This window comes from Geotrypetes seraphini, chromosome 2, assembly GCF_902459505.1.
Source record: "Geotrypetes seraphini chromosome 2, aGeoSer1.1, whole genome shotgun sequence".
NCBI lineage: Eukaryota > Metazoa > Chordata > Amphibia > Gymnophiona > Dermophiidae > Geotrypetes > Geotrypetes seraphini.
Genome location: NC_047085.1, coordinates 193,788,033 through 193,804,127, shown reverse-complemented (window position 1 = coordinate 193,804,127; position 16,095 = coordinate 193,788,033). Strand labels below are relative to the sequence as shown.

Sequence of the window (16,095 nt, the reverse complement as noted above, 5' to 3'; positions counted from 1 at the left end):
AATTATTTTTGCTTATTTTTTTAAAATACAATCTCAAGAGCCATTTCTTATCTAGCGTAAGAGCAACTGAGAGAAGTAAGTAGCAAGAGTAGCTACTTCTCTATCTGATAAATTCAATGGATTTTGAATCACTTCTTGCTGATTATTTTGCTCCTTACTTGGAGGTAATAAACCTGCGTGATGGAGGTAATAATGCCTCAGGGACCTCCAATATTTCCATCAAATAACGTTTCAGCATTTCCCTAGGAGTTGTTGTAGCAATCCTAGAGAAATTAATCAATCAAGTGATTCAAGTTTTTCTTCTTAAGTTTGTGTTGTTCTTAGTGTCTCTTGTATTAATTTTGAAGACTTTGTTTCTTGTTGTTGTTTTTCTACTAACGATTTAAAATCGCCAGTCATTTTCTTTAAATCAGAAATATCTTTATCATGCTCTTTTAGTCATCCTTCTATTTGTTGAAATTGAGGAGCAATAGTTTTAGGTATATTGGCCACCAGGTCCCACAGGGCGTCTAATGTTACTTTGCGGGGTTTTTGAAATTGAGGAAATTGTAAATGTAAGGATTTTTGCTCACCCACTGGCAAGTCTTCCTGTCGCTGTTCTGGCTGGGCATATCCAGCCCCTGATGTTGTCAAATCCTCCATGCCCATATTTAGGTTCCCTTGTAGAAGCTGAGAACCTGAATCCCCGTTCCCCATAACGATCTCCGCAGCCTCCAGGGGAGGTTGCATTCCGACTCCCAGAAGCTCCTCCACCTGTGGCTAACTGATAGTATGGGGATGTGGGGGTGGTGCTCTCATGTCAGGACTGAGTTGTTTCCAGCCCAAGGGAGAACTGCTGCGTTCCGCTTCTTTGAAAAATGAGCTTTTTTGAGGAGAGGGGTAACATGATTGAATTTCTTAGCGTTAAAGATGATTTTTATGGCAGTATTTTGAACGACTGGTAATCACCTAATCTCTTTTTGAGTAATGCCCAGGTAAAGGGAATTACAGTAATCTAGGGTAATCTACTTCTCTTTCTTTCACAGAGAATTTTCGAACAGTTATCAGTACAATATTGATTCCTATACTTGATTACTGTAATGTCCTCTATCTTTGCTTACCGAAGTATGCCATTCGAGCTCTTCAATTGGTTCAAAATGCCGCAGCACGACTGATTGTTGGGGCTTTGAAATCTGACCATATAACACCTATTCTAGTAAGTCTCCATTGGTTACCTGTTGCTGCACGCATTGAGTTAAAAGTTTTGGCATACAAAGAAGTCGGTAATGTTAAGTGATCTTCTGAAATTGTATCAGCCGATATGCACATTGCGCTCTGAGGAAAAGGTCTGTTTGGAAGTTCCCTTATTCAAACAGGTGAAACTGTCTTGATTTCATCGATCTGTTGACAGTACAGGAGTTTTACTGTAGAACTCATTGTCTCAGAATGTTAGGAGTGCATCGTCTTTACTAAATTTTAGGAAACATTGCTGTTTCAGAGACATTCTTATAAGTGAGATGGTTGAGAGGAAGTCATTATATGGCTGTCAGCTACTAGGCTTGTTGTATTGAGGCTGGTTTTAGATTTTTTTTTGATAGCTTAATGTATGTGATTTTTTGTTTTATGATTTTTTTGTCTAATGTTTGTTTATTTAAATTATGAGTGTTTACTTGTAACTCGCTCAGAATTATAGATGTAGTGAGTAAGAAATGTTTTAAATAAATAAATTATAAGCTGGTCAGACACGTGTTTGATTGGCAGGATATTAATTCTCTTAATAAACTTGAAGTAAATGGGAGGTACCAGGATGCTACAGGCATATTCATCACATTTCCCTGCAAAGAAAGGAGAGAGCTGGCACAGATTTAAAAATAAAAAAAAAGATATATGCAGGGTCAGAACAGCCTGCCTTGAGGTAGATCTTGGGCCAACAGTCAAGTTTCCAGGCTGTCAGAGGTGAACTAGGTGGGAAGGCCCAAAATAAAGGAAATAACCCAATCTTGGGAAGCCTGCTCCAATGAGCTGAAAGTTTACAGAAGCAGAAGAAAACTGCCAAACCAAAAAAATGTTTCTAGCCCCTGTAAGACTCAAATCAATTTCAGCTGGTTTTCCTTTGAATTTTATCCAAATTTCACCCATAAAAGTAAACACCATTGGGTACAATAGTGGTAATAAAGTCTATACAGAAGAGACAGTCCCTGCTCCTATGAGAGACAGATGTGGGCAGGGCCTATGAGCGCGCACTAAGGTTTCCTTGGGTGTTGGAAACACTTTAGTCAGATACCAAGTTAAGCAATTTGATACTACCTATATTTGAAACAGTGAATTCTTCACATTTTCAATGTTTTTGCCATCATTGAGACATTGAGCTTCATTCAAAGGAATTTTTAACTCTCTGGGAAAAAAACACTCCAGGTGTAAGACCAGTCTCCTAGGATATGGCTGGAGAAAAGAAGGGCGAGGAAGTCACAACAGCCTCCCCTGATTTCAGGCTCTGTGCTTGACCCATCAATGTCAATCACTGAACAATGAGTCCCACTTTCAGACCCATGGTTTCCCTTCTGATGGGTACATTTATTGTGTTTTACTATATTTCATGATTCTTCTCACAACAGAGTCATAATAACTGGAATACAACAGGACATTCTTAAGCACTGGTCTCCCTACCTAAAGAAGGATGTAACCCTGCTGGAGAGGGTGCAGAGACGAGCCATGAAACTAATAAAAGGTGTGGAGAATTTGAGCTACAAAGAATGCCTCGAAAAATTGGGATTGTTCACCCTCCAGAAGAGAAGGCTGCGAGGGGATATGATAGAGACTTTTAAAATACTGAAAGATTTTGACAAAATAGAGCAAGAAACTTCGTTATTCACATTGTCAAAAGTTACTCGAACAAGAGGACATGGACTAAAACTGAGGGGCGGCAGACTCAGGACTAATGTCAGGAAGTTCTGCTTCACACAGCGAGTGGTGGACACTTGGAATGCTCTCCCGGAGGAAGTTGTGACAGAGACCACCATTTTGGGATTCAAGGGCAAGTTGGATGCACACCTTCTTGCAAATTACATTGAGGGATACGGGTGAACAAGGTGTCCATTAGGGAACTTGGCCTCCGCGTGTGAGGGTCGCCGGACAAGATGGACCTAGGGTCTGATCCGGTGAAGGTATTTCTTATGTTCAGGGACCACCTAGCCAGGTCAGGTTCTCAGGGTATCCACAATAAATATGCATGAGAGAGATCTGCATACCAAGAAGGTAGTGCATGCAAATCTCTCTCATGCATATTCATTGCAGATATCCTGAAAACAAGCCTGGTCAGGTGGTCACTGAAAAGTGTATTGGAAACCACTGTTTTAAAGAACAGAGCTCATCTCTACATACTCCTCATCATCACTCTGCTTCTTCAGATGGTAAGAACCCACTGCAAGAGCAAAATTCAGTTTTCCATTTTTGCTGATAACAGCTTTTTTAATACTCCAAAAACTGGAACAGTAACACCTAAAACTTTTATTACCCTTACCCCTTTAGTAAAATAAAACCCGGTTGTGTTAATAAATTATGCCAAAGATGATCTGTGAGTTAACTAAATTGTATATAGGAAGGGGGATTTTCAAAATTAATTTTCCTGGATAAATAGACTGTCAAAGTTTACCCACCCTTGCCTCAGCTGAAGTACAAATGAGAATCAACAACACTAGGGTTATCAGACGTCCAGATTTACCCCTTACAGGCCCTCTTTTTAGAGGGCTGTCCAGGAAGAAAGTGTCTAGAGACTAACCTGTCTGCTCTGTCCCCCACACACCTCTGGGCTTGGCTGAAACTGAATATTCGAGCCAGTCAGCAGAAGCAGCAAGGTGAACTTGCTGCTGTTGGCCTGCCCTGGAAACCTTTCTGGGTCGTCCCACTTATACAGGAACAGGAAGTTGCTCCAAAGAGAAGGCTTCCATGGCAGGCCAACAGTAGCAGGTGTACCTCACTGCTGTTGCTGACCTGTATTCAGTTTCAGCGAAAGATAGGTGGGGGACAGGGGAGAGAGAGAAGCACTGTCCCACGAAGGAGGGGGGGGGGGTTGTTGGAGGGAGGGAAAGAGAGAGACAGAGAGAGAGAGAGAGAGAGAGAAAAGCATCCACAGGAGTTGAAGAGATGGAGAGAGAGAAAAATAAAATGCACCCATGTGGGAGGGATGGAGAAGCACCCGTGGGTGTGTGTGTGGAGGGAGAAGCACCCAGAGGGAGTTGGAAGGAGGGAGAGAGAGAGCAAGAGAAGCACCCGCAGGGGGAAGGGTTGGAGGGAGGGAAAGAGAAAAGCCCTAAAAGGGTAGAGAAGATGGAAAGGGAGACTAAAGAAATGGGTGAAAGGTGAGACAGGGCAGAGATGAATGGTGAAATGTGAGGAGGGTAGGGGCGAAACTAGTGGGAGACGGGCCAGGGGTGGGGATGGGGTATGGTCAGGGGTGGAGCTTAGATGGGGTCATGTGTCTTCTTTTTTTGACTTCACAAATATGGTAACCTTAAACAACACATTAATTTTAGCGCCAAGAAAAAGAGAACAGGCTTGCACAGGGTTTGGAGGAGGGTGAGTGGCAGCATACAGAGCTTTGCACAATCAGAACCTCTGTGCATGATATTTCACAGAGAAAGCAGATGCTGACCTCTGCTGGTACTTTTTCCTGGGCAATTTTCTAAATGAAAGTCTTTCCCTGCCAGAAATACAACATAAATTGCAGTTTTGAAACTTGCCCCAAAGCATTAGATAACATTTTTTAGAAAGGATAGCAGCTCTTGCTTGCACAATGTTTCAAGCTGCACTGATTGATGGCAGATATCCGTAATGGAACTCCTTGTTCAACACCACAGGTCACAACACAAGACAGGATTTAAATTAAATTAAGTAAAAAAAAGCCAACTTGTTACTATAAAGGCTGAAAATTTGAAAGGGCTGTAATGTCAAAACATTTATTTAAACTTCGATTAATGAGCAAACTGCAGTAAAAAAAAACCAAACCCTGTAGGTAGTGCACTAACAGATCAGGCATTCCATGTGCAACGCAACTGAACAAAGGCCAGACCGCTATTACGGTAATTAAAATGAAAACTGTCAAAAAACTGACAGAGAATTTTAGATAGAGTGGAAAAGAAGTTATTTACATAAATAAGCAATTCAAACAACTATGACATGCGAGGAGTGATTGGAATATAGCTATTGTAAATAATGATTCTGGGGAATCATTAACTCTCAATAAATTTGTCTTTGTATCACAAACCAAGGGCTTTTTTTTTTTACTGGATACTCAAATTATACTAACAAAAAAAAAAAGATTTACTAGACATTACCATTTTACCCAAAATGGGTAGAAGTTTTCATTGCACAAGGAAAGCATACCAAAATGAATCCCTGTTTAAGAATAAGCTAAATCTGGTGGGAATTCAGGAAATTCTAGCTTAAACAATAGATCATCACGTTCCAAAACTGGTACCATGAGCCGTTTAAGCAGTGCAACAGCCAAAACTAAAGTCAAAATCAGAGAAATGTATGCTCCCAGGATTTTTGTTTCCTGACATGCAAGATTTTATCTTGCCAATGCCCTCTGTCTTCTCTCTCTCCTCTCCAGAGAGTACATCCAGGCAGCTCTGGGATCCTCACTGGTCATCTCCTCGAATGCAGTGCTTCCCATTCAGTTGCCATAGCAAACTGCTATGCCTTCAGATCCAAATGGGTTGTACCATGAAACAAAGCTACTGGCTGATTGCTCAAGTCCAGAATAACACAGGGGCTCCATGCTCAACATCTTGGGTACCTTGAAATACCAGCTCTTAAGCATGTAGAAGCTTTTTTTTTTTTTTTTTTTTTTTTACCACATGTGCCTTCATACATGTCTTTCTCCTTCCCAGATACATGAGCCCTGGATATGGAAATTAACAGGCACCATAGAGGGCATGGGACAACTAGCCCTGCTTTCTGAAGTGTTCATATCCCAAACAGCACCTCTCTCATGTCCCTACTGCTTACTTCATAATAAGCCTAAAGAGTGGGAAACACTGCTATACTCCCCTCTTTGGCTGGTAATTTTTTCTGAACACTTCATGGGTACATTTATTATGTTTTACTATATTTCAAGATTCTTCTCACAACAGCATCATAATAAATGGAATACTATAGGACATTCTTAAGCAGTGGTTTTCAATCTAGTCTTCAGGGCCCACCTAGCCAGGTCAGGTTCTCAGGGTGTCCTTCCCACAAGGCAAGCTGTTTTAAATATGGTGGAATGCAGAGACCTAGCTAGGAAGAATGGGTCCCCCCCCTTTAACATCATTGTTCCCAAGGTACTGGGGACCAGGGGGGTAAGACACATTTCCCAAAGCTGACATATAATAATTAGAAAAAATAGGTTTTCCTTCCTTTATTGATTGAACATTGCTTTGGTCCTAGTGTCTCTCTTCTACTTTTCTCAACTTTTCTCAGGGTCTCCAGTCCTTTTGACATTTCTTCTCTATTTCCACCATCCATCTTTCCTGTATCCATCTGTGCTGTCCAGTATCTCCCCCTTTGTGTCTGTGTCCCTGTCCCTATCCTCCCTTCATGTTCAGCATCTCTCCTTTGTGTCCCTATCTTACTCTGTTCAGCATACCCCTCTGTGTCCCTATCCCTTTCCTTGTGCCCAGTATTGCCTCTCTGTGCCCCTGTCCCTATGCTCTATCCACTGCCAACATCTCTTCAGTGTCCATGTCCCTCCACATGCCCAGATTTCCTCCTTTCCCTTCCTTCTACATCCCACCCAATTCTTCCTGGTTTGGAATCTCTCCCTCCCTTTGTTGGTCTTGTGTCCAACTCTCTATCTTCCCTTTGCTGCTCCTCCCCAAGTTCTAGTACCTTTCTTCCTCTTCCACTTTGATCCAGGTCTGTACCCAGGTCTGGCATCTGTCTAGCCACTCCTCCTACCTACTCCTCCAAATCCTATAGCGCGTCGCTGACAGAAGCCTCGGGGAAAAAGGTTTCTCTCTAGTCCTCTGTATGTTCCGCTTCAATGATACAACTTCCTGGGAAAGAACACATAGAGAAAAGGCTCTGCAGCCTCTGCCAGCAACAGACTGTAGCCCATAGTTAACAACAGAGTTCATCTTGAAGGCAGGTAGTTTGACATAAGACCATAAGAATAGCCTTACTGGGTCAGATCAATGGTCCATCAAGGTCAATCCAGAGAGTAGCAACATTCCATGCTACCGATCCAGGGCAAGCAGTGGCTTGCCCCATGTCAATAACACTATGGACTTTTCCTCCATGAAATTGTTCAAGCCCTTCTTAAAACCAGCTACGCTATTTGCTCTTATCACAACCTCTGGCAATGCATTCCAGAGCTTAACTATTCTCTGAGTGAAAAAATATTTCCTATTGGTTTTAACTTCATCAAGTGTCCCCTAGTCTCTGTGATTTTTGATGGAGTGAAAAATCGATCCACTTGTACCCGTTCTACTCCGCTCAGGATTTTGTAGACTTCAATCATATCTCCCCTCAGCTATCTCTTTTCCAAGTTGAAGAACCCTAACCTTTTTAGTCTTTCCTCATACGAGAGGAGTTCCATCCCCTTTATCATCTTGGTCGCTCTTCTTTGAACCTTTTCTAGTGCCACTATATCTTTGTTGAGATAAGGAGAGCAATACTCCAGGTGAGGTCGTACAAAGCTAAGTTTCACAACTCCAGAGTGACCCACGTTTGGAAATTATATGTATGTTTTAGCAAGGCCTTCAGTGATAGCTGTCAAGGGCACAACCAGGTCTGTTCTACAAAATTAACCCCGATTTGCTTGTGGATCAAATGATATGTCTTAACTATTAATTGCAGAAACCCTGAATACCTTGTGGAGGCCTGCAGGACATGGGGAGAGAGGGGGTACAGGGCAGGAAGAAAAGCTGGGTGCAGAGCCTGATAGCGAGTGAGAGGGGGGGGGCTGAGTGCAGAGCCTAGCAGGGGAGGGAGAGAGGGGAGAGGCAGGGCACAGATCCTAGCAGGGCACATTAATATTAACCCCCATCTTATATTTTAGTCAACCTTTTTCCTTCTTTTAGGGGGATAAAAGGGTAACTCATCCTATACTCGGATCAACTTATATTCGAGTATATATGTTACAAGGGCGATGATTAACTTCCTCAAGCTAAACAAATCTAAAACAAAATTATGGTTTGGAGGTTATAATTCATTACCAAGCATAGAACTAGAGCTATCTATAGGTGAGCAGCTAAAGATAGAAAATTCCTCCAAAGTACTGGGAGTCACACTTGACTCAAACCTAACCTACAACATTCATATCACTTCTCTAGTGAAAAAATTCTTCTTTAAGATGAGACAGCTGAGGGCAAAAAGACCAGTCCTAACAGACACTAGCTTCAGGACAGTAGCACAATCTGTCCTAATACCCCACCTGGACTACTGCAACTCAATATACGGGAGCATTACAGAAAAAGAGCGAAAGAGACTCCAACTACTGCAAAACACAGCTGCAAGACTAATCCTCAAAAAGAATTGATACGAAAGGGCAAGTCCACTATTGGAACAACTGCATTGGCTACCGATGAACATGAGAATCCATTTCAAGATAGCCTGCATGGTTCACAAAGCGATCTACGAAGAAAACTCAGAGGGACTAACATCTGATCTCAAAGTCCCACATTCCTTGTTCAACTCACGCATAACACAACACAACGCTCCAAACTACCCCTCCCATTGCCTCAAAAAAATATGGCGGAAAAAGATATTTGAGACTACCTTCGAATACCGAACTCCCCACATCTGGAAAAAACTACCAATACAATTAAGACATCCTACCACATACCTTGAGCTCAGGAAAAAACTAAAGACATACCTCTTCTCGCTATAGCCTCTTTCATCCCAACAACCACCTCCACTCTAATAATGTAACTTCCAAACTTGATCTAATTCTAATTGTAAACCACATAGATTCCTTGCAGAGAATTGCGGTATATAAGACACTCTGTTGTATTGTATGTCCATAAACCATTATTAAGGTGGACTTAGGGAATTATACTGCTTATTCCCGAGAGTAAACTGCATGGAATCCATCTAGCTTTTGGGAACCTGTGAACTGGACTAGCCACTGTTGGAAATAGGATACAGAGTTTGATGGACCTTTGGTAATATCTAATATTCACTTGTATTAAAACTAAACACCAAGGCATCGACTCTATAAACCTTAGGCGCCCATTATAGACTCACACTTCGCATTGGCTAAACATGCTTAGGTGGTGTTCAGCATCCTAACATTTAGGCATCCCTAGTTTATGCCAAAGTTTCCTTTACTTAAAGATAGGCACCAATATCGGAGCCTAAAAACACATCCATGATCTACCTACTTTTAGTGTAGGCGCTTTGGGATAGAAACCTAATTTTTATAGAATCGAGTTTTTCGAATTAGGCGCCTAACTTTCATTTAAGTCCAATTAAAGCCAATTGTGAAGTGCTGAGGGCCAATATCAGCACCGATTAAGTCTATTGATCAATTACATTGGGCACTGATATCGGCACCTAACTTTAGGCAAACTTTATAGAATCAGGGCCAAAATGCTCATAAAAAATAATGGTTGTTAAAAGAAACCCACTCTACTGAGGTTAGGAATTACAATGCAGAAGTGCAGGGCAGTGGAATGAAAACTCTCAAAAGGTCCTCGGGTTTCTTCTGCTGGAATTTAAATATCAGTATAATTGCATTTGCTGTATGTTATTTTGTTCTCATCATGTCTCTGGCAGCAGCTCTGACATTTCACCAGTTGATATTTTAAACTCAAAACAAATGAAAAGAAAGAATGTTTGGGTGCCGACTTAGCAAACAACAGGAAGAAAGGGGAATACGACTGCTGACAGAAAAATATACCAGCTGATATTCAAAGTGATTTAAATGGGCAGGAGGATCTTAAATCATTTGTGCCCACACAGCTGCTGGCATTCAGCAGCTTCTAGCAGCACTATGAAAATGAGTAGTAGTAGTAGTAGTATTGGTTCTGATTGGCCATTTTTACATTCAAACAATTTTTATTGATGACAACCAGTAAGCATAATATAATAAACAGCAAAACAGGCTTCATAGGCTACAAACCAAGCACCTCAAAAGTGGCAACAGTCCAAAAACTATAGCCATCAAACACATTTTAGTGGAACAATATATCACAAGCTCCCCCCCAAAATCAGCCCCTCCCCCCCCCCCCCGGTTACTAATATAAGCAACCAACTTCTTCATACTACCCCCAAGTTGTTGAAGGCCTTGGCCTGTAAAGTCCACAGAGTCGGTGAGAGCAGTGTATAAAGGTAAATTTGGGAGGTAGTACCAACCCAGCATACAGTCAACCATGAAACAATGCACTTCAGTACCAGTTACTTAACACAAACCTACCCCTATTGGGGGTTAACAACTCTTAGTAATACCCCCCTTCTATGTACTAAGCAGAAGAAGAAACTACCCCCCCCCAAAAGAAAGCCCCAATCCCTCCATTCCAACCCCCCCAACCCCCATTCCCCAGAGCTGTGGTGAAGCATATAGGGCCTGCCGATTGGCCATTTTTAAAAAAGTGGTCCAGTCAGGGACATTTCAACGTTGAAGTCAGGGAGGAACTGACAGCTATTCAGTGCCGATGGCCAAATGGCTAAACAACCAAATAGGGTGAATAGTGGAGTACCACAGAGATCTGTACTGGAACCGGTGTTATTTAACATACTAGCTGATGCCCTGGCGTTGCACGGGTATTTAATTATAGCAATAACACTGTAAATGGATTCAAATAAAGATACTTTATAGTGGTGAATGAAATTATTTTTTTACAGCTTAATAAAAAGTACAATATTCAAATTATAATGTGAAATATTTGACAAAATGAATTCAATACAACTAACGCAAAACGTGATTATAAACAACAATTTTAGTTTCACCTCCTGGAGCAAGAACATATAAATTATTGGGTGAACCCACCCTTGAGCAAACAACATAGAGTTGTGGGCCGAAAGACCCCCAGAACATATCACCCCAGGTAGTGAGGGATCTGCATACCAAGTTTCGTTCAAATCGGTCAAGCCGTTTTTGAATTACTGTGAGAATGGCAGCTTTTTACATATTTTCCATTGACATGAATGGGTGAAATCTGATTTTCTGTTTGTAGCTCCGCCCACGTGTGCAGGTGGGCCGCGAGACCCCCAGAACATATCACCCCAGGTAGTGAGGGATCTGCATACCAAGTTTCGTTCAAATCGGTCAAGCCGTTTTTGAATTACAGTGAGAATGGCAGCTTTTTACATTTTTTCCATTGACATGAATGGGTGAAATCTGATTTTCTGTTTGTAGCTCCGCCCACGTGTGCAGGTGGGCTGCGAGACCCCCAGAACATATCACCCCAGGTAGTGAGGGATCTGCATACCAAGTTTCGTTCAAATCGGTCAAGCCGTTTTTGAATTACTGTGAGAATGGCAGCTTTTTACATTTTTTCTATTGACATGAATGGGTGAAATCTGATTTTCTGTTTGTAGCTCCACCCACGTGTGCAGGTGGGCCACGAGACCCCCAGAACATATCACCCCAGGTAGTGAGGGATCTGCATACCAAGTTTCGTTCAAATCGGTCAAGCCGTTTTTGAATTACAGTGAGAATGGCAGCTTTTTACATTTTTTCCATTGACATGAATGGGTGAAATCTGATTTTCTGTTTGTAGCTCCGCCCACGTGTGCAGGTGGGCTGCGAGACCCCCAGAACATATCACCCCAGGTAGTGAGGGATCTGCATACCAAGTTTCGTTCAAATCGGTCAAGCCGTTTTTGAATTACAGTGAGAATGGCAGCTTTTTACATTTTTTCTATTGACATGAATGGGTGAAATCTGATTTTATGTTTGTAGCTCCGCCCACGTGTTCAGGTGGGCCGCGAGACCCCCAGAACATGTCATCCCAGGTAGTGAGGGATCTGCATACCAAGTTTCGTTCAAATCGGTCAAGCCGTTTTTGCGTGATCGCGGCACATACACACATACATACCTCCGATTTTATATATATAGATTTATAAGTGATCTGGAAATTGGAATGACAATTGAGGCAATTAAATTTGCAGACGACACTAAACTGTTCAAAGTTGTTAAAATTCATGCAGACTGTGAAAAATTGCAGGAAGACCTTAGGAAATTGGACAACTAGGTATACAAATGGCAGAAGAAATTTAATGTGAACAAATGCAAAGTGATGCTCATTGGGAAGAATAATCCAAATCATAGTCACCAGATGCCAGGGTCCCCATTAGGGGTTAGCACCCAGGAAAAACATCTAAGTATCATTGCTTGTGATCTGAGCTGGACCTATTGAAGGGGTCAGCGACCTCTATTATGATTTTACCTGAATTTTTGCCTGAAGGAATGTGGTTCCTTGCTCATTCGGCAGAGCAGCAGGAGGACTTTGCGCTTCCTCCTGCTCCTGAAGATGATGGGAGGCCTTAAGAGCAGGAGGGACTGGGCACCCCTCCTGCTCCCTACGATTATAAAGGTATGGGGAGGGGTGGGCCTGGCCCGGCCAGCCTACCTTAAACTACACGGAGGGAGATGGGCCAGGCCGGGCCTGGCCAGGACAGGTTTTAGATGGCAGGAGGGAGTTGGCATCCCTCCTGCCTTTTGTGGTGCATCGGTGCAGGGATCAGTGCGGGGAGCATCGGCATGGGGGAGCGGGTTAAAACCACAGGCAATTTTTACAGAATATATAAAAAAGGAAGAATGTCACAATGTCCAAGTTCTGTCGATCGTGGGCTGTATAATTTCAGTTATACATGCTGTACGACTAAGTCTAAGCCGGCCCACGTCCCGCCCAACTCCCGCCCTCGACATGCCTCCCGAAATGCCCTGTTTAGCTTTGGTCGTTCAACGGCACTATGAAGGCCTAGGTCATTTAGAAATACGTCCAAAACCCATATTTCTCTTTCGATTATGAGCCCCATATGTTACAAAAAATTGAGATGGTTTTCGATAACACACATGCTATGGGGAGACTGAGAACACACGTGCTTTAGTGAATCTAAAGAGTATACAGCTATATAGAGTCTCAGAATGGTATCTGTATGGTTGTAATAGATAAGAGCATAGAATTGGCTGACAGATTTAGGTGCCCCGAGTTACGGTGCACCGGGTGCCAGTCGATAAAAGTTTGAGACCAGGAGCGAGTTGGTTTGTGAACAGTAGCATCTTTACTGTCTTCCGGAAGGGCAGAAGGTTGCCAATTTCTCTGATAGCAGGAGGGAGTTGGTTCCATAGTTTAGGCTTGCTGTAGGAGTACGATCGATTCCGGGCCTTGGAGGCACAGTTTTGGAAGGTGTGAACTAGGAGGAGTGTGGTGTCTGGCACAGCAGCTTTTCACTGCTTCTTTCCAGTCGAGCTATGGCACTCCAGTGTAGATCACCCACCCTTCCCTTTATAAGTACGCAGTTACTCAGACTTTTTATGCGCTGCACACAAGAAAACATCTAGATGGCCTGCAATTGAGATCATGTTACGTCACTGTTACTGGAGCATAATTGGCTTCCAGTGTGCAGAAAGTTCTCATCCCGGAGTGCCCTTTGTAGAATAACATCGAGTGCTGAGTTTTCATCACCATTTATAGACTTTCCCCCCCTTTGTCCCCAAACTAAAGAAGGTTCCGTTTTAGAGAGAAGTGGGAGGACATCAGCAGAGAAAACCACTATTCTAGCGTTAAGTGCTGAATTCTCCACGCGACTTTGGGCATAAGGACTTACGCCAGATAAATCCTGGTACGCAAGTTGGGTGCAGATCCCCACTATTCTGTACTACTGCATGCATGTTTTATGAATGCTCCGACCCCTACATGGCCCTCCCACATTCATGCCCCCCTTTGAGTTGTACATAGTCCAATTTAGGTGGCCAGAGTTACAGAATTGCACACAGGCAGATATCTGCGTGCAACTCATAATTACGTAGTGCCAATTAAGTGTTTGTTAACTGCAATAATTAAATCATCTGCCCATTAACGAATTATTTTGCATGAGGATCTGAGATCCGCGCCCAAATTTAGGCGACCTTTATAGAATCTGAGGGAAAACTGTCAACATGGTGATTTTGAAAACAAAACTACTACAATTACTTATCACTTCTATAGTGCAGCACTCTACACAAACATATAAGAGACAGTCCCCACTCAGTGGAGCTTACAAACTGCTCAAACAGGGGAGGAAGCATTAGGGAAAGATGATCCACAATCACCGCCTGTAGTGTTACAGTAAAAAAAATAAATTTGGTGGGAGTAGAGAGGGATGAAGCATACGAGTCTGGACTGAAGATGACTGCCAAAACTAGAACTGGGAAAACATTCACAACTCATAATTCAGATTATCATAAGAAACATTTACCTCAGTGCCTTGCTTTGCCTTCTACACTGAATTTTGCTGGTAAAATGCAGTAAAAGATTTGTACCAATGTTTAAATGTGTACTGACAATATACATTACAAAAAATAGCACCACAATACAATCAGTACAATAAGAAAAGAAAAATAAAATAACAAAATCCTTGTATTATGGTGCTATTTTTTGTAATGTATATTATCCATATGCACTTGCTGGTCTGGACCATATGTATTGTTTTGATTGTTGTGATTTTCTAAAATATAATAAAACATTTTTTTTAACTTAAATGTGTACTGACCTGGCACAGACGGTGTCTCGAAGTTTTGTATGTTCCAAAGCAGGAGTTCAAACTTCTTCAGAAAACTGAAATGAAAAAAACATCAAGAGAAAGTTAATGGCCCTGCTTCTTTTCTAATATGTACACCTATGGCAAAATATATATATTGAAACTGGCTGCATTCCAAAGCAGACTGTAAAGGTAGCTGGTGAGCAAAGAACTATGACGCTTACTTTCAAAAAGAGAGCATATACTTTTTTTTTTTATATATATAATTCTTTATTGATTTTTAAACAAGAACAGTGTTAAATAAATAAAAGAACAGTATATTATTGCATTCAGTCATAACACTAATATCTATATAGATAACAGAACTATCCTTCAATAATTACATTATTTTGCATATAGTAATAACATAAGAACCAACTATATAATATAAAATGAAACCAAGTTACCTAAAATATCATTATCAATAATTCCTCCCAACCACCCAACCCCCCACCCTCCCTGGATATGTAAAGATAAATAAACCAAGAAAAAAGTAAGACAAAATACAGTATTATATTTGTACAAATGTAGTCAATGGACACCAAATTTTGTTGAATATTCCACTAAGTCCCCTACACTCCGCATTAATTATTTCATATTTGTATATAGTACACACATTCACCCACCAGAAAGTATAATTTATTCTATCATGATTTTTCCAATTACTTGTAATCAATTGAATGGCTATACCTGTAAGAATTAAAAGAGAGCATATACTGAACATTTATTTCCATGTTTCCATTTATACACTGCAACACCTTTCAGTTCAATGCAGTTTACAAGGAAAGAAGAAAAACTGAACAATAGTGACCTACAAAAAAACTCTCTAAAAACAATCATTATCCCAGGACAAGCAGGCAGATATTCTTAACACATGGGTGACGTCACCGACGGAGCCCTCGGTACGGACCTTTTTAACTAGAAGTTTCTAGTTGGCCGCACCGCGCGTGCGCGAGTGCCTTCCCGCCCGACGGAGGAGTGCGTGGTCCCCAGTTTCTTCGTTTCCGCGGAGCGAAGAAGACGCGTGTATTTTTTCAACGACCGTTGAATCACTTTTCTGCCTTCCCGCTCGCGCTTTTTTCCTGAATTTTTCTTTCCTTACCTTCGGGTTTAATTTTCTTTAATTTGCAAAAAAAAAAAAAAAAAAATACTTTGATTTTTTCCCTTTCTTTCGTTTTTGCCCCGGCGGGGCCTGTTGCCATTATACAGGCCTCGGACTTCGATTTTGCGGAGGCTATCTTCCCCTTCATGCCCCCGCAGGTCGGTTTTAAGAAGTGCCAGCGGTGTGCACGCCCGATCTCCATAACTGACCCACACAATTGGTGTTTGCAGTGTCTGGGTCCGGAGCATCGGGCGGACTCCTGCACCCGCTGTGCCACTCTGCAAAAACGAACTCTTAAAAACCGA

The 16,095-nt window shown here is 41.9% G+C and overlaps 1 long non-coding RNA gene across 4 annotated transcripts in view; it reads right to left on the bottom strand.

Annotated features, from left to right (window-relative positions):
- The window catches only part of LOC117355687, a 701,484-nt gene that overhangs the window by 199,507 nt on the left and 485,882 nt on the right, over positions 1 to 16,095 (bottom strand). For all 4 annotated transcript variants that reach the window (XR_004538434.1, XR_004538433.1, XR_004538432.1 and 1 more), the window contains one exon: positions 14,662 to 14,726. This is a non-coding gene — a long non-coding RNA (uncharacterized LOC117355687). The remainder of the gene's footprint in view (positions 1 to 14,661; positions 14,727 to 16,095) is intronic.